The following is an 18,972-nucleotide window of genomic DNA, read 5'->3' as shown; positions in this document are numbered from 1 at the left end:
GTGCTCTCTCTTTCTCTCTCTCTCTCTCTCTCTCTCTCTGTTTTTCTTAATGGTACTGTGAATGATAAGGCTATTTGATATCATTTTACCTACTACTGCATTCTTTTGGTGGTCTGAAAAAATTAAAGACTATTGTTCCTACCTCAAAGAACACGGCTTTCTAGAGCTAGAGATGTTTAACTCTCGAGAATGCACTGAAATCCACTGAGTAACGTAGCTGGGCAGAGCGCAGCCCTTTCAGAGCGAAAACCGCGAGTCATCACGTTTTGATGATGTAAGCAGATCCTACCTCTGCAGAAGGTGATTGAGCTTGGCACGGGAACCTAAGCAAAGGAAATTAAACTCTGAAAAGGATTTGCTAGCGTGAAGAAAAATGGCACTTTCCTGGCACACAAAGGTGCAAAGCGAGCTCCCACCCCAGCCTTATGACCTGCTTCTTCTCTCTCTGCTTTTGCCGCTGCAAAGCTCTACACGGAAACTGGATGCCGGGGTCACTATCATCGATGTGAGCGGAAAATCTGATTAAGCTGGCCTCCTGGGGTTAGCACGGGGGGGGGGGAGGAAAAAAACGCTAGATTTTCATTCTAGGAACTTAATTCCTCTTTCCCTCGTTTTTGTCATGTTTGCAAATTTCATTTGCATTTTCATTTCCCATGATTTGCCACAGTCCAGACTGCGACTTGAGCTGTTGTTTCCATTCAGGTGCAAAGTCCAACCCCAGCTGAGCATCTGTGCTGGCATACAGCCAGGCGACTGGCCAAGGCAAGTATCTTCTGCATCCTCCTGTGCCTCCCAAGGAAGCTTCGCTACCCAGCCCGCCAGTTAATTCAATGAATGGAAGAGACTCTGTCCAGTTTCTAGGATGATCTTAGTCCAGGTCCTCCTCACATAACTGATACAACGTCCTCTCAATATTCCAAAACAAGGAGAAAGTTTAGTAAAGGAGGCTTGAGATCTTGGCCTATTAGGACCTATCTAGGGGCTTTATTGGGGGAAACGTCAATGCCATCAAGTGGGGGAGAGATGCCTACCGTGAAGTACCAGGATCTATTACTGAGGAAGCCAGCTTCTCCCTCGGGGCTGGATTCTCCGTGTCTTCTGGATCCAGCGGCAGAGGCAGCAGTATTAATGGAGCGCCTACCTAACTCCCATAGAAAAGCAAAAGAAACGACGGAAGGGGGGCAGCACATGGGGGGCTATTATTTACGCCAAGCAGGCAAAATACTGACGCTTTGGAAAAGGTCATCTCTGTGCCTCAGTTTCCTCATCTGTAACATATGACTTCAGCTGACAGTGATAAGGGCTAAATAAAAGTAAAGCACGAAGAACAGAGCTGGCACAGCAGCTGTTCGAATGCCAGCCATTAGTGTTATCCTAGCGCCTCAAATTAACTGCATTTTTCTGTCTGTCTTTCCTCTAGGAAAGAACGTGGAGAATCCACTGTGATCCCCGTCCATGTGAGATCTCTTGTGTCCACTCTTTCTGTGCCCCACGCAATAAAGTTCGAGAATGTCAAGTAGTCCACGTGCCTCTGATTTCTGTCTGGAAAACCGTGCCGGATTTTCAGATTGGAACATCAGTCCGTCTCCTCTCTTGTCAAGCTATTTAGTATTGATCACTTTGGGAGCAACGGTGCCTTAAGGCCAGAATGTCACTGCACTGTCAGAGGAGCTACCTGGGAAATGACATTCAAACACGCGCAGCTTCACTGCGTAGCACGGCCCCTACTTCCTGACTCTGGGCGTAAATAAATTCAACACAGTCGCCACTGTGGCGATGTTTACACTGTTATTACTACCGGTTAGTCCCAGATATTTAAGAGGATATCGAGGACCAATTTAAATAACCTAGTTATGGCAGAAACTTTGCCAGTATGGAATCTGAAATGCAGTTTAGTGTATACTTCTACCTAATTGAAATCTTTTCTTCCCTAACCTGGTGCTCATTGAAATGTCACCTGTGTTTAAAAATCTTCCTCGGGGAATTCGGATGCACAGCCAGGTTCGGGAACTTTTCCTTTTTAATCCTTTCCGATCATCAACACACGTTTGCAGTATGGCGTTGGTGTAATGGTGCTGTGCGATGACGATACCTGCCCAGCAGAGGGTCTTCCAGAATATTAAAAAGACTCATTAAAAAACAAATTATTCAGGTTAATCACACCGGCAGCATCTACCATGCACCCAGGAAGTCATCTCTGTCTGCTGGAACCGTAAGAATCCCTTGCAAGGTCTTCTCTCAAGAGACTCTTCCAGGCTGGTACTGCGGACTAAATACAGATGAAGCTAATTGACTGAAGCTCTGTTACTGGAGCGGAAAACACAGCACCATCTTTGTTTCAGGCTGAGTCTCCGTGGCAACACCAGATAAGAAGCTGGGTTAATAGTTTTCTTTCCTGTACTTGGTGAATCACAGGGAAGAAGGAGTTGATACATCCTTAGGCAGTCATTTCAACCTCCTCAGCAGGCCACCTCTGACTTTGTTTAGCCGGGGAAGTCCTCAAAGAGATCACGATTTTCAAACTTCGGTTGATGCTTCCCATGCCTTCTTGCCCAATCAGGAAGTGAAAACTGTCAGAATACCCATTGTTTCAATTACCATTGCTGTTAAACGTTCACTGTGATCTCATGAAGAGTCAGCGTAAATGCTAAATCCTACTTGGCCTTGTTCTACATTGTGATGTGAGCACACCACTTACTCTCTGTCCATCAGTCCTCTCACCTTCAAAATGGGTATAATATTAGTAACTACCTCGTAGCGTTGCTATCAGGATTAAATTAGTTCATACGTTTCACGCAATGCCTGGCTGATGATATAATGGTCAGCGGTTAGCTGATATTCTTATTATGAGTATCACCAACTGACCAATAGCTGCTCAGTTCATACAGTAGGCACTAGCCACCCGTGGCTATTTAAATTTAAATTAATTCGAATTAAATAAAATTAAAATTTTGCTCTTCAGTTGCACTGGCCAAATGCTCAATGGGTGCACGTAACCCAGTGCCTACCCTACTGGACGGCAAAGATACAGGACATCGAAATTATCAACAGAAAGTTCTACTGGACAGCTGAGCCTAGGGAAAATAACAAGGAGGGTGAGAACTTCCTTTAGAGGAGAGAGATGTTTTGTTCTCAGCAATCCCCACTGATTGTGAACACAGTCTCCAGGCTCTCTCTGGGAGCGGTGGGGTCCATCTCTCTGGTAGCGTCCAGTCAAGAGTAGTTTACACTGGCAAGGGTGCAAATCAGGATTTAACAACAACAACAAAAAGCTGCTTTCCAGAAATGGTTCTCTCTCAGTTGGGAGGGTTCTCCATTCCTTTCATAGACTATTTCAATTGCTCTGGATTGATTCTAAATTGCACAGTCGCACACAATTCTTGAAAAGCGCGCCAGGTGGTGGCTGTGTAGTCATCACAAGTCTTCGAGCAGAACCCTGTAGCTAGCAGAGAGGATGCCTTTCTCAGTCGCCACCCAAAGGGAAGCGACACGCACGTGTGCCCGTCACACCAATGCAGCTCAGCGACAGCAAAACCAAGTTAAATATTCAAAGCTGTGAATACGGGCCTTTGCTCCATCTCAAGAAGCGTGTTTCTGGCACGGTTCATCTATGAATGGTCAACTGTGGAATTCTAACGTCGGCTGGAAAATGTAGTCCTTTTCCTTAGAGTCAAATTGACGTATCTTATTTGCCCTCGGCCTGGTTCGTCTCGTCCCTGACATGATTGCCTGGCAGGTGCTTTGTGAATGTCGCAGAGTGAGGGAAAAATACAGGCTCAAAGCAAAAGGCGTCCATTACTGCCAGCAAGCAAAAGTTCTATGTGGATCATAAACAGTGAGTGATGTTATACATCATCTAGAAGAGTCTCTGCTATTGATGTATATTTCGGGAGAACTTTTACTGTAAAACTAGCAGGGGAAGTTGGGAACGAGAACCAGTGTAATATACTTCAACCCAGACCAGCTCTCTCAAACTGCTTGAGCACGTTACATCTGCAGAGAAACCTCCCCCAGCATCTCCAATTCTCGTTCCAGAACTCAAACTATAAAAGGGCTGCACAGGCAGAGGGAAAGTGCAAACTCTCTCTTCCTCTTTTTGAATTTTCTAACTAAAACAAAACCACTGATCATGTTGATTACTAAATATTGTCAACAGAAGAGTATCAATGAGTCTATGTTCCAGAAATGCAGAAGACGATTTTTAAAAATCCACACGATTTTTAAAAATGACACCAACAACTAACAGTTACCAGCAGCTTGCCCTTATATAACATTTCAACATTTCGTAGTTGGGTTTTATCATGTGCTCACACATACAGCATCTCATTTCGTCTTCAGGGCATCAGGACGAGGCAGGTGGCGCCGTCCTCATCTACAGATGTACAAACTACGGCTCAGGGGATGACGAAAATCGGCCAAGGTTGTTAGTGATGGAAATAGCTTTAGAAGTCATTCGGACCCCGTTATACCCCAGCATCCCTTCATTAAAGAGGTGCAATATCTTAGGTCTGACAAGTTCATCTTTAAGCCAAGGAGAGAGAGAGAGAGAGAGAGAGAGAGAGAGAACTCCCTCATTATAGAAGATTCAGATTATAGTGCAATCTGGAAAAAAAAATTTTTTTTGTTTCCTATAGATAATCACCAGCAGTGAGTAGCCACTGGGTCACCTTATCTACGGAAAGGTAAACAGCTCAGCCAGAATGGAGAATAAAGATGGATGGCTGTAGAAGAAGGAGTGAATTATTAATACCAGATAACAACTCACGCTGTTTATCTCCCCAAGGCCAGGAGGCTGGCGCCGCGGGAGATGAGCGTGCACCGCGTGTGACGGGACAGGATTCTGCCTTACACGTTTTTAGCTCGTGCCTTCCGACATGGTTACCGCATGGGTTGTAAAGACACTGCCTAAGTCCGGTTTAAATCCACGCCTCTTAATTTTAATCAAACAACCTTGTGAAGCTGATTAAAGAGATTAAATCAAGTCTGAAAAGAAAGGGAGAAGTCTACTCTTTTTTCATCGACGACGAGTCTTGCTTCGAATGCAGCCTGATCAAAACTACCCCACGTGATTTGTGGAGTGCTTAACTGCTGTCCGGGTCGGGGCGTATAAAGCTGAGACAGAGCAAGCTGCCGCTCCTCCAGGAGTTTATGTCATGCACAGGACAAGGGAGGATAACGAACCTCACCAGACCTGACACGCGCACGACAGAAGTTATGTGAAGAGGGCTCAAAGTAGCCCTTCGCTCTCGTTGGGTGACAAGTGGACATTCTCACTGTGGCTTAAAGAACGAGGCAACGTGGGAGAGGGGGCTGCAGACAAAGGGATGGGAAAGGAAAATGACAAAGTGCGTGAAATGGTGGCAACATTATGAACGGCGCCCGGGTAGCAGATCTTGGGTATTTTCCGTGCACCCACCACTATTCCAGATACTTCACGTGTATTAGCTCACTTAACCATAGTAACCTCATCAGATATGCATCATTAGGTCCGTTGTACAGATAAAGGAAGTAAGGCACAGAGATTTTAAGTAACTTCCCCAAAGTCACACAGCTAGTAAGCAGAGAACTTTGGATAGTAGCTCAGCCATTGGGGCCCAGAGGCCATGCTTCTGACCAGTTCGGTGCTTTCCAGTGACAGGGAAATGGTGTGTTTAAGGAAGGTCCATTTGCCAGTTGAGCTAGACTACAGGGCTTCTCCACCAGGGCACCGGTGACACTGCGGGGCTGGACAGTTCTCCCGGGCAGGGGGCTGCCTGGGGCATTGTGTGTAGAAGGTGTAGCAGCGTCCCTGGCCTCTGCCCACTAGATGCCTGTGGCACCTCCATCCTGCAGCTGTGCACATCAAAGCCATCACTGCCAGATGTTCTCTGGGGGTACAGATGCCCCAGTTAAGAATCAGTGGACAAGCACATAACGTGTGAGGCTGGAGAGAGGCAGAAAAATATATTAGCACTCAACTGTGAATATTCCCCCGTTCTATCCTGAAAGCTGTGAGAATGCATCCTGTAGAAAGAAAGGTGCCACCTGGGGTTTAATATCTGACGAGCAGCAGAGAAGATAACTTACAGAAGCAGCAGGGCAGGAGGTCCCGGGAGAGACAACACAGACTTCTGAGTTCTCAGTTCAGGAACAGGATGTGTTCGCAGACTTTATAAAATATATGTTCAAAAATCCTAGAGCTAAAGATAGCAAAGGATAATCTACAGGAACAGAGGAAAAGTTCAGGCAGCCATTTCCACCCACTGGTCCCTGGAATGCATCCAATCTCTGACCTGAAAGCTCAGAACTCAAAAGTTTCATTTTAGGTAAGAGAGCTTCTGGATATGGGAAAAAAACTGACTACCCAGTTTTCTTAAGAAGCTCCAATGTCAGATCCCATGTCACTGTGTAAGTGTGAACACAGTTACGGTTCTGTCAACTTCCGATAGGGCATTTCTGCAGAAATATTTACTGGACACTTGGCCACCATGGGAAAAAAATGGAAATATTCTCTCCCCAGGTCTCTGTATGGACACAATTTCAAGCCAAGGGGCTATGTGTTCAGAGCAGCAAAAAGACGTATGCACCTTCTACATATTCTACAATAAACATATTACTTTTGTAAAACAAAAGATGGTTTTAAAATGATCTAATTCAGAACTCTGCCTCAGATGGTAAATAAACATCCACCTAATTATATAATTCCATCCATTCCTCAAGCACTCTTCTTTTCTGTTACCTGTTTTGGCTTCTAGTGAGTTCTTCTTTGTGTCATTGGGAAGGATTAGAAAGACATTTTCTTAGCACTGTTTACGAGGCTGCCGTGACCGTTTTGAACCTAGTGCAGCTGCAAGCCTCTAACGAACTTCATAGTTTCAAAGATGGAATTCTTTCAGAAAGAATAACTTGATTGAAGAAAAAGTATCTGATCTCAGAGAAAGCCAACAATGCACCTCTGACAGAAAGCAGGCCTAGGGTCAGAGCCAAGGGCTTTGGAATCGGCCGGGGCGTAACTTTGAGACAAACAGCTTCCCATCCCAGCTGCCTCATCCGGCAGCACGAGGATTTGAATAACTTCGTTAACCAGGTTCTTTCAAGATGGCGTGAGGTGGCCCAAGCGAAGGTCCCAGGATGTGGCCGGATGTATGGCTGAGAGTCAGTAAGAGGTATCCCTTCCAAGCCAGCATAGCAGGGAATCGTTCAGGACTGTGAGAGATCAAACCAGCCTTGCAGTCTCTTGGAGATGCTTCTTGTGTTCCCATAAGGAACGATCTGCCTTGTGCGAGAGCACATCCCAGTCACTTTGTGAACCTCTCACAGCTCAAGGCAGAAACCTGCCCCCCACAATCCATTTCACTTTGGTCTCGACGATAGGCTGTAACTGCAGCATCCAAGCCTCTCAATATCAGTTCTCCTGAGAATCACCTCAGACCCTCGGCTTGCACTGCACTGGGAAAAATATGTATTAGAGAACACTGTCTCTTCAACCACTTCGTGTAAAAAAAGATTCTCAGATAGAATGGTGAAGTCTTTGCTCAGGCATTGGACGAACGATTTGAAATTTTCAACAGCTGGAGCTTTTTCAAGCTTTCCAGTTTGTCTTTGAGGAAGAATCCTAATTGTTTGATTCTTCATAAATAGTAAAGAGATTTAGTCATAAATATCCTGTAATATGTGCTTTGTTCCTTTCATTCAGAGGCAACTTGCAATTTCTGATTAAACGGTATAAATGATCACACGGCAGCCACCGTGTGGGAAGAACAGCTACCAAGAACTGCAGTTTCTGTGCTGGTGAAAGGCACGTAAAGACATCGAAACCCAAACACCTGCCAAACACTGTTGGGAAGAGGGGACACTGATCAGTGTCTTGTGACATTTTAAGGACAGCAAACAGCTGGCATCAATGTAAGTAGTTTTCAGATGTGTCAGGAAGAAATTCAGATCACAGGATTAGGGCATCAGTCCTCATTCCATAGCTGACTTCTTCCTTCCCTTCAAAAGTGAGAACACTTTCTTCTGCTCCAAGACAGATGTTAACAGAACAGAAATCAAGCAACCAGAAAGGGCAACTGATAAAATCCCAGGAGGGCAGTGAAAATGAAGCACCCCCTCCAACCCCCGCCTTTCCTCCGGGGAACACAGGAGCACGGAATTGTTTAACTATGTGGGGACCGTGCTCTCAGGCGTGGAGTGGGTACCAGCAGCAGCCCGAGACGTGCCTGGGGCTGTGCGATTGTGAGGGGCTTGGGCAGAGCAACAGAGGGGACCTTCGCCGGCATGCGGTCCGGCCTCACCCCAAAGATCCTCTTCCTTCTCGACGCCGTTGCTTCTCCTCGGCCACTGGTGGCCTCGGTCTAGGCGCTCATGCAGAAGACACACGTACTTGTGTCCGTTTCGTGCCATCCCTTCTGGCCTCAGTGAAAGTTGGAGGAGAAGTGTCATTGAACCAGCGGTAGGAGCTGCACTCAGAAAATGCCCTCTTAGTCTAAAGAGCGGACGGTCAGTGAACAGGGGTGCCTAACACAAGATGCCCTGCGCTAGAATTATTGGGAAATCAAACCCTAAGTTGAACAGAGAACAGTACTATTCATGTAAGTCAGGTCTGCCAGTGATCATCTCCAATTAGACAGTTTCAGGGGCTGAGCTTTATGGTGACGAGAGCTGTATTTTTCCTCTTTGCCACCGTACCTTCACCACCTAACACATGGTAGTTGGACAATCTGCTTTTAGATCGAATGTATAAAGTACCACAGGGGTGGTGATGCATGTATTTTCAACTAACATTAAGTCAACCGCCATGGATTCTATAGGAAAAAAGGGTGAGAGAAGAGGAAGAAGAGAAGGAAGGAAAAATTGTTCTTCTTGCTTTTCCTGTTCAGCCTAGAGCCAGGCCTCCACTCCTAGTGGAAAGTGAAGCCTCAGCAAAAATGCAAAGAGAAGCCAAGTAAGTCACTCTGGACTCTTCTGCTTCTGCAGTCCCAGGTCTTAGAGGTTAATGAGTCATTGAAGAGCTTCTCAAATGTTCATGTCCATGCCACCACCCAAGGATCTTGTTGAGCTGCAGCTAGAGATGCTTCAACTCAGCGTGGATCTCACAAGCTCCTGTGCGATGCCCACGGTGTTGGTCTTTGGACCTTATTTCAGATTACGTGGACTGAAGGTATCGTGAAGGAAAATTCTGACCATGCCCACATCTTCCCAGAACACGCTGACGGTAAAACCGAACTCCGATGAAAAATGTGAGCCCACTACACACCAGAATTTTGCTCTGAGCTCACAGAATCATCCTATAATTAAATTAAATAGTGAATGTGAAACCTTGGTGTAATTCAACAACCTATTGTTATCTGAAGGTATTTCTGTCCCTCTCAGTGGAAAACATAAAAATATGGCAAGTTGTAACTTCACTTACAAGGTGTTTTAGGTTATTCTGGCAAGTACAATGGTTTAAAGCACCTAAAGTCATAAAAAGATAAATAATAACATATTCAAGACCCATTTGCACTGTCATATATACTGATCTTAATTACAGGCTGCAGATTTTCATCTAATTGCTAAGGGTAAGTCAGCTCTTGAATAATCAGGAGGAAGACTTATCACCATTGGAACAGAATACAAAAACACTTTTGTGTTTCAAATGCCACTATGACATTTCAAAAAAAAAAAAAAAAAGAAATTCAGAAGAGAACGACAGTAATACAAGTATTAGTTTAATACTGAAGTCTAGGAAACAGGGCCCAGATGATCACAGGCTGAGACACAGATGTTCTGACTCTTTGGTTCTCAGCACTGACTGCTCATCGGAACCTTCTGGAGACCTTCTCACCTACATCCATGCCTGGACCCCACCACCTCGGATTCTAGGTAGTTGCATTAGGATGGGGTGCAGGCAGCTATAGTTTAAATATCTCCCCAAGTGAATCTAATGCCAGCCAGGGCAGAGAACCCTTGCTCGGATGTAGAGCTTCCCTACTCTGGCCTCACAACCAGCAACATTAGCATCACCAGGGAACCTAGTAAAAGTGGAAATTCTAGGCCTTCAGCCTAGACCTGCTAAAGCAGAAATTCTGGGGTTGGGGCCCATCCACATCCTTCTGTACTTGAGCAAGCCCTCGGGGGGAGTGTGACGCATGCTACTGGAAATTCTTCCCTGAGAAGTTTGAGGGTCCTTGTGCTTCTTACCCAGACACTCTTACGGGGGCCGCTGAAAGACCTCACACTGAGACGTTCCTGCTGGATGGCCTACAACCTGCGCTCTGGTGTTAATTCCAGAGAGGGCTCTAGTACCTCCAGTCTGGGAGTCTCAGCAATGCAAGGAAACTTAAGGTCACTGATTTAAAGGTCATTATGTTACCCCCCCAAACACGATCATGTATAATATGCTTGAATACTTCTATGATAGGAAACTTACCACCATCTGGCCTAATCCTATCCATCTTCAGATGCTTACTAGGTACAGACGCTATGCTGAGTATTTACAAACGTGACTCATTTACGCTTGACCATGGCCCCCTAGATGGAGGTTGTAATCCGCATTTGACCCCGGTGCAAAATCAGTCTGAGGGAGGTTTTGCGATTTGTGAAGGTCATGTGGTTTTCTTAAAAAAATTTACACAAAGCTCCGTGTCTTGAGGATATACGGAAAATTCATTTGCAGCACTGGTAACTTGAAAGCTGTTGTTAAGAAAACCAAACTGATGCTTTATATCCTCTTGTCGCCAAAATAAATAGCCCTTGTTCCTCACAGCCAATATCTAAGCCCCATCATCCCTGCTGGGCCCAGCTGATCAGCACAAAAATACAGCAAGACTATTAATAGACTGTTCATGCGTCCCAACTATCCATTAGAACAATGCTTTCCCACGTCTTGCCACATGTGAGAAACGGTAATATTGGTAAGGCACATTCAGTACACTGGAGAGGATTGGGGGGAATCTATGTAAGGCTTGCTGCAAAAAAAATTCATGTTATTTATATTACCACATAATCAAAAGTTTTAAAGAAGAGATTAAATATTGAATTTGCATCAAACTTCAAAACCTAAAATTTCATTTTTTTAAATGAAAACTTGAGCTTGCTTCCATGAAAAGATAGTTCCTATCAACTGAATTGCATGAAATGACTATGAACCATTTCCAGTCGAGACTTTTTGACAATGAGCTCTTCAAATTCTTAATAGAGAACATAAATGAAATCTTTGTATGAGTAGATGATAAAAAGCTTAAAGGCGTTTTTGTTTTTTTTTTTTTTACAGTAATTCAGAATGGTATGAGTCAAATTTATGTGAAAAGAATCCAATAGCTTCTCCTTTATTTAAAAAAAGTGATATTAAAATGTCTTGCGATAACATGAACTGATCTTGAATTCAGTTCAAGCTTTTATTTTTCCCTCTCAAGTGTTTTCAATCATGATGATGTTTTAAGGTGTTGATGCACTCGTGCTTGTAGACCAGCCGCCATGCGAGGGTGCCTCCAAAGGGTGCATCAGTCACAAATGGACAGAAGTAAGAATGTATGTGCGGATGCAAATATATAGGGTCAGCAGCTGCGTGTGGACCTGCGAGGAGGCCCACCCAGCCATCCTGCTGTGCCACCTGCAACTGGATGGCTCTCTGGACACGTCATCAATGAACTCCTCTTGGGGCTCCATGGGGCCTCTTATCCACCTTGGGCAGTAGCACCTGCTACAATAAACCTCATGCCCAGGTGGGAGAGCACCCATTGGCCAAGGCTTCTGGGAGAATGGGAAGGACTGGTTCTCATTCACTGTACCCTTCACCTACAGGAACCTGAGACAAGTCACCTTTTCCTTCTCTGTTCGGGAAGACTTCAAGGGAAACCCATACTTCCGGACAAGGTTCCTTGTCCTTGTCTTGATATACTTTGCTGGTTATCCCAGGCCGCAACTAACTGCAGCAAAAGGCATTAGGATGTCACAACACTCTGCATTTCTAGAGCCCAAGATGGCAGCACCTTGGCCAGCTGTCCTACCCATGCCATCCTTAGAAATCAAGGGCATTTTTCTGAAAGGAGCGACCCAGGACAAAGCCACTCGGGGAAAAATATCTGAAAGCACCTCCTAAGCGCAAACCATGACGTCGAAGGGCTATGCTTATTCTATAATCGCTCTTTCCAACCAACATTCAATCCCAAAAGGACAGCTGCAAGCATCCTGCCTCACAATCATTATCTGAACAAAGTTCAGTCTGAAGCCCACCTGCCCCAAAGTGACCTAGAGCACTTGTTAAAAGTGAAGAACCATAAATACACCCAAATTCAAATAAGCCAGTCTAGCTGGGGACACAGGTGATCAAATTATAGCTAATAAACATGAAACTGCAACTGTGAGAACCCTCTGTGAACAGGAAATATAGACAACTAGGAAGATCAAGCAGTACTAGCTACACAGATCAACAGTATCTTTTTTTAAGACTTGCTTGAGGGATGTGTAGCCATCAGTAACACAAAATGGTGGGAAAGCCCTCTAGGCAAAGAGAAGAACACGTGCAAAGGCCCTGCGGTAGAAGCATGGCAAATACAAAAGACTGAACAAAAGTCAGTGTGACTAGAGGGAAGAGAGCAAGGGCAAGTGTACTTCCAGATAAAGCCCAGGAAATAAATAAGTGTCAAGTCACACAGAAATTTATAGAACAAATTAGAAACACTTACCTTTGTTCTAAAAGCAATGGGGAGTCATTGAAGAGTTTTAAGCAAACAAGGTGAGAATATAAAGAACAAATGATGCAATTTATATTTTTAAAATAAATCACTCCAGGAGGTGTGTGGAGCAATAGCTGTATGTAAACATCTATAATTCAGTTTGGAGATACTCCACTGGTTGAGGTGATGATGTTAGCTTTGACTATAGAGGTGGTGATGAAGATGGAGAGAAGTAAAAGGAGATAATATCTCAGAGGTAAAAGCAACAAGATTTGATGATGAACTGGCCTTCAACTCTACCTCTCCGCCTGTAAGACATCCCACTGACTTGGGCTGCAGTGCTTACCTAACCACTCATTGACTTCTTTGGCCCCGGTTATGGAAAAACGAAGTGGGTCGGTGCCATATTTACAGCGCGGTAGGACCCGAATTCAGTTGATTTCACTTGTGATCACTTATCTGTGCTCTGAAGTGGAGGGCAGTTTCTCCAGCAACGAGGCCAACTGTTCCGAGAGCTTTCTGAAGATATATTTATGTCTACCTCTATATATTTTATGCGTGGCTCTATGGAATACTTTATACGTGCGTGAAGAGTTTAGGTCAGCTACAATGTTTAGAGGGAGGAGTCCTCAAAACTGCCCCAGTTCTGACACCAAATGCAAGCTTGGAGATTCCCTAAACCACCCTCAGATTGATAATTTGCTAGAAAGACTTACTGAAAGCTGTTGTGCTCCAGGTTATGGTTTATTACGGGGAAAGGATACAGATTAAAGTCAGGTAAGAGAAGAAGCACATAGGACAGAGTCCAGGAAAAGTGCCAAACACGGAGCTCTGACTGTTCTCTCCCTGATGGAGTCAAGATGCATGGGTGTTCCACAATACACACAGAGTACTGCCAACCAAGGAAGCTCACTCCAGCCTCACTGTTCAGAGTTTTAATCAGGGCTCCATTTTCTCTTCATGACTGATGACTGACTGATTGCCCACAGGGCTGAGCTCACTCTCCAGGTCACCTGACAGCACATGACCCAAAGCCCCAGCCCTAGATCACATCACACGGTTACTGTCTGGCTCGCCTGAGGCACCCAGGCAAACAAAGATTACATCCCAGGAGCCAAGAACAAAAGGTCGGACCTCTTTTTTGGGGAAAGGTTAAATTCTTTACTATATACTATGTCAGTAACATCAAAAACTGATGATTAATGCCACTAGCAGTAGAAATGGAGTTCAGGTTAATACTGCATTGAAATGGGAAGACAGTCTTGTAGAAATATGCTCTTTGTTTTGTAAAAAAGTAGATTATATGAACCAAGGTGAGATCCTACCTCATCCAGAACTAGTTTTGTTATCATTGAAGACAGAAAGCTTCTTCTAAGAATTTCTCTTACTGGCCTCAAAATCCTACTTCCTGTGGTCAACTAGGGAAAAGCACCTTTTTTGACATTGCCCAGAAGGGAAGTTAGTCTCCATTTCAGCATTTTCATCCTTCTCCGAACTCTGAGTTTCTTGGTTTAGTCATTTCTTACAGTTAATAGGCCAGATTCTAAGATCTTCCCTTCCTATAGCTGATGGAAAACCACAAGGAAACAGAGAGACAGGATGGTTTCCCGTTTAGCACCATTACTGCAGACACTGCTGCTCAATAAAGTCTAGCAGTTTCCATGGAGACGGACATAACGTAATGTGTAAATGACGGTGCAAGAATCACAAACACCATGGTAAGTTGGCATAGTGACTGGTACTCCACCTTTTTTTTTTTTTTTTTTAAGTGAAGCCCTCAATTTTAAGGAAGGATGAAAACGTTACTTAAAAGATAGCAGCCGATGGTGGAACCATTATGGTCACCAGAAATTTCCAGAAATTTAAGCCAGATTCCTCCAAAGCATTCCCAGGAACTACTTTGACTCTTGCTATCTCTGCCCCGGAAATTCTGAGTTCCCTTTATCTTGTCCGTTCCTTACAGGCTCTCTAAGATAGAACCTTTATAAGTGGCCTCTGACTGGGGGTTCCTGTGCTGTTTGCACCTGGTTCGACCCTCTTCCCACTCAACTTTGTTCTCTGCCGGGTTCAGTCCTGGTTAGCACAACAATAGAACATAGATAGCACTGTAAAGGTTTCAACCTGCCTTATTTTCCACGCTCTGTAAAGCAAGCTTGTTAATGAATTCCCAATTCAGAAAAGGGAAGTTCGGGGTGTTTGTAAGATTGGGAATCTCAGGGAGCATTTATCTTGGTTAATTTCACAGAATTATAGGATTTTACAGTTTCTTCTGTCATTATACTTGCCTCACCAAATCTCTGATTGACTAATGATTGTTTTTTTTTTTTTAACCTTCAATCCCAACACATATCTAGTTCTGGTTTCAGAGCTTTTTGTTTGCTTTTTAATGTTAAGAACACGCTTTTATGTATATTGTTATCTAGGTTTTTTTTTTTTTTAAGTGAATTGTTTAAACTTGATATGCGGAAAGCAGTGAACAAGTGATTGTACAGATAGCAAGCAAATATGGCTACAAATCAACAAGGCAGTAGGATGTCTGATTGTATGGAAAGCACAGAGTGCTACAGGGGCGGAGCAGAGAAGAGACCTAATGTTGCCCAGGGAAACAAGAGAGGGCTTCCAGGAAGAGGTGTCACTGGATTTGAGCCTCAAAGACTGACCAGGAGTTGACAGGGTGGAAGGGTATGGTCTGTAGGGTAAGACAGAGGGAAAGGAAATTGCATGGTTCATTTATGTTGATAGATGTAGGAATGGGAAGTTGACAGAGTATGGAGGGCTGGCCCCAAACTCTCCTTCACAGGAGCAAAGGAATTTGCCTGGGAGAGGGACAGGCATAGGTGGTATGGAGAGTTTGAGGTCAGTAATGGAGTTTGGAAAACATTCAGTTGCATGACACCTGACGTCCTAGGGTTGGACAATATCCCCCCAGCTCATTGAGCAACCTGCGATGGACCCAAGAAGGTACCTGGGGCAAGGTGTGGCCTTCGTAGAAGTGCATGAGGTTAAGCTTTCTGTCTCAGGGAAAAAAAATTACACATAATTTATATATCAATATAAAAATATAAATATTATATATTTATTTGTTTAATTATATATTATAAATAATATATAATTTTAAACTACATCTAATTTTAACACTGCAAAACATATTCTCAAAATGGCACGGAGCCATCAGGAAGTAGCCCAACGTCTAAGCGGGTGGAGGCTGCTGTGTGGGCCCCTCCCCTCTGTATCAACCAGAGTGACTTCTCCATCCTCTGGTCTATATTTTGCCTTCCCAAGTAGGATTCATTCAAGTTGGGATCGAAACAAGTTTGAAAATGTCTGCTTTCAGTAAGCAAGCTCGGTGTTTCTCAAACTCCCTGCATTGGTTTGGAGAAACTTAGTTTGTGGGGTTCTCCCTATGATTCCGGAACCCCTCTTCTTCACAACAGGGAGCCGGCATCCACAGACGGCAGCAAATAGGTCAATGCAGGTGGACCAGCAGACTCTCCTGGGTCCTGCTTTCACTCCCCATATTCCAGCCTTTGGATGCACCCTGGCTGCTCCCTTCTGCCTGACCCAAGCTCCCTGTTCCTCTGTGACCGACCTGTGTGTGTTCTAAGAAGCCAGACAGACCCTGGGAAGGGACCTCTGGATTCTAAATGCTGACCCACTGCTCTGTAGTGTAAGAATCAGACTACTGCATTCATTCTAACTTGGGTGTACATTTTTAGAAGAGGTTCGGTGTATCTCCTTATAAAGTACACTTAAATAACCATAATCATCCTCATTATGTAGGCAAAAGAATGCAAGATGCCAAAGATCTGAAGCTATTTTCATTTAAAAAAAAAAAAAAAAAAAAAAAAAAAAAAAAGACTCTCAAACTTGAAAACCTCCCGGGACCCATTGTGCTGCAGCAAAAGGTTTTGCACGAAGTGCAACCCTGTCACTCACAAGCACAGTAATTGCTGGAGATTACCAGTCATTTCCATTACAGGTGATTTCCGGGTGCCTTGTTGTGCCCTGTCACTCTGTTCCTGGGTCCTTGCCAGATGGTGCCACAAGGACTAATTCAGGATGCCAGCCAGAGCCCCGGACCCAAGGGGTGGCCCTGAGCGCAAGTGAATACTGCAGACCAGACAGCATCTCCGTGACAGGGTGGACGGCAGCTGGGGTGCTGGTCCTGCTAGAGAAGCAACACGTATCGGCAGGGCCTGGGCTCCAGGCTTCTGTGCCACTGCGTAGCATGGTTTTGTTCCGCCTCATCAGCTTGGGGGCAAAAACCCTTACAAGGTCTCACCCTCATCTCCCCCGACTGCCAACATCATTAGCTAACCCCCTTCCTGCCGAACAGTATTTAGTCCCTCCCAAGTACTACTCTGTCTGCCAGGAAGCCTCCTTCTTCCCTTGTTTCACCCTGAGCCTTATCATGGCTTCAGTGCTCTCCTTGGTGTCCTCTCCTCCAAGCATTCATCTGATCTAAGACTGGAATGTCCCGCCTGTTCATCTCCACTGCCCTGTTCCTGTCTTTCTCACAGTTTTTGTTGTTGCTGTTATCGCTGCCGTTGCCCAATTTCATTTACTCACACAAGACATCTTTGCTGAGTGTTTCCTAAGTTTCGGGCACAATGGCATCTATGAAAAATCCTTACCTGTGCGGGGCTTCTGTTTTAGTGGAAATGAGAGGCAAGTAAAGGATATGTTTGCAGAAAATCATCAGGGCAGCATATGGAGATAGTGTGGGTAGGGGGTGCTATTTTAGTTATAAATCGATTTATTTATATTTCTATTTTTGGCTGCGTTGGGTCTTCATTGCTGCGTGCGGGCTTTCTCTAGTTGCGGCGAGCAGGGGCCACTCTTCGTTGCGGTGCACGGGCTTCTCATTGCGGTGGCTTCTCTTGTTGCGGAGCACGGGCGCTAGGCGCGTGGGCTTCAGTAGTTGTGGCTCACGGGCTCTAGAGCGCAGGCTCGGCAGTTGTGGCGCACGGGCTTAGTTGCTCCGCGGCATGTGGGATCTTCCCGGACCGGGTCTCGAACCCGTGTCCCCTGCATTGGCAGGTGGATTCTTAACCACTGTGCCACCAGGGAAGTCCTGCTATTTTAGTTAAGATGTCCCTGCGGAAGTGACACTGGAGATGAGACTGAATGATGAGAAGGTAGCAGCCATGCAAAGATCTCTGGGAAGACATTCAAGGAAGCAAGTGTACAGTGAGCATATAGCAAGTGCAAAGGCCCTGCAGAAGGTACAAGTTTGGCAGGCCCCAGAATGGCAAGAAGGCTACTGTAATGAGGGAGCAGGAGCGTGGAAGGGAATGAGGGCAGAGTTTTAGGTAGAAGCAGAACTTGTAACAGTCGTCTATTCTAAGGATGCCGTCAAGAGGGTGCTATAGGGACTTCCCTGGTGGTCCTGTGGTAAAGAATACGCCTTCCAACGCAAGGGATGCGGGTTCCATCCCTAGTCAGGGAACTAAGATCCCCCATGCCGGGGAGTAACTAAAGCCCGTGCGCCACAACTACTGAGCTCGCACGCCTCAACTAGGGAGCCCACGCGCCCTGGAGCCCGCACGCCACGGTAGAGAAGAGAAAACCCACAGGACGCAGCTACAGAGAAGCCTGTGCACCACAGTGAAAGATCCCACGTGCTGCAACTAAGACCAAAGCATGAACTGGCAAGTCACTCTAAGATTTTTTAATACGTTATTAAAACAACGAGAACAGAAACGGTCCATCTACTTCCTGCTCTTTCTGCAGCTACAGGAGTTACATGATAATTAAATAACAGAACAGGTGCGTGGGAAGATCTCAAGCCTTTGGCAGTTAGTGACTTTCTTAAAATGAGCATTTCTATCCTGCTGACGTATGATCAAGTCCCAGGAGACCACGCAGTACCCAGAGCTCCTGTTTCTGACTTAATGGGCTCTCCAGGAGAGCCTCAGTCTCCCCAAGCGGACGAGCCTTCCTGCCCACCACGCGGGGACAGGGAACGGAAGCGTCAGGCAGATGCGACTCCGGGCTCCATTTTCTACTACCTGGTGGCTTGGGGCAAGTTATCCTCTCTAGGCCTTGATTTTCACATTTATGAAATGAAAACAGTGGAAGACATCTTTCTCGCTGGCTGTGTGTGTGCGCGCGTGCGTGCGTGTGTGTGGTCTATTATATGAAATAGTACTTATGCAATGTTTAGACTTGATACCATTTATCAGACACATTGTGCTCAAGCCCCACACCGGTGACCCCCTGGGCTGAACTCAGCGTAAGGGTCTGTTGTTAGGACGGCACCAGCTCCTTGTCCCCCCCCCATCTTTTTTCTACCTCTGCCTCCCTGTCTCACCCATTCTCTCTTTTCCATCCT

At 45.3% G+C, this 18,972-nt stretch overlaps 1 protein-coding gene across 14 annotated transcripts in view; it reads left to right on the top strand.

Moving 5' to 3' along the window:
* Positions 1-18,972, top strand: part of GRM7 (glutamate metabotropic receptor 7) — an 840,756-nt gene that overhangs the window by 800,444 nt on the left and 21,340 nt on the right. For 2 of the 14 annotated variants that reach the window (XR_010842479.1, XR_010842476.1), the window contains exon 13: positions 1,421-2,404. The exons of 10 other annotated variants lie outside the window; for them this stretch is intronic. The gene's annotated coding sequence lies outside the window, so the exon portion shown is untranslated. Of the gene's footprint in view, positions 1-1,420; positions 2,405-4,634; positions 5,346-7,675; positions 9,308-18,972 lie in introns of those variants that run through there. 2 more of the 14 variants (XR_010842480.1, XM_067043567.1) reach the window with 2 other exon arrangements.

This window comes from Kogia breviceps, chromosome 10, assembly GCF_026419965.1.
Source record: "Kogia breviceps isolate mKogBre1 chromosome 10, mKogBre1 haplotype 1, whole genome shotgun sequence".
NCBI lineage: Eukaryota > Metazoa > Chordata > Mammalia > Artiodactyla > Physeteridae > Kogia > Kogia breviceps.
Note: the sequence above shows the minus strand (reverse complement) of the source record. Positions and strands in the feature narration are given on the sequence as shown.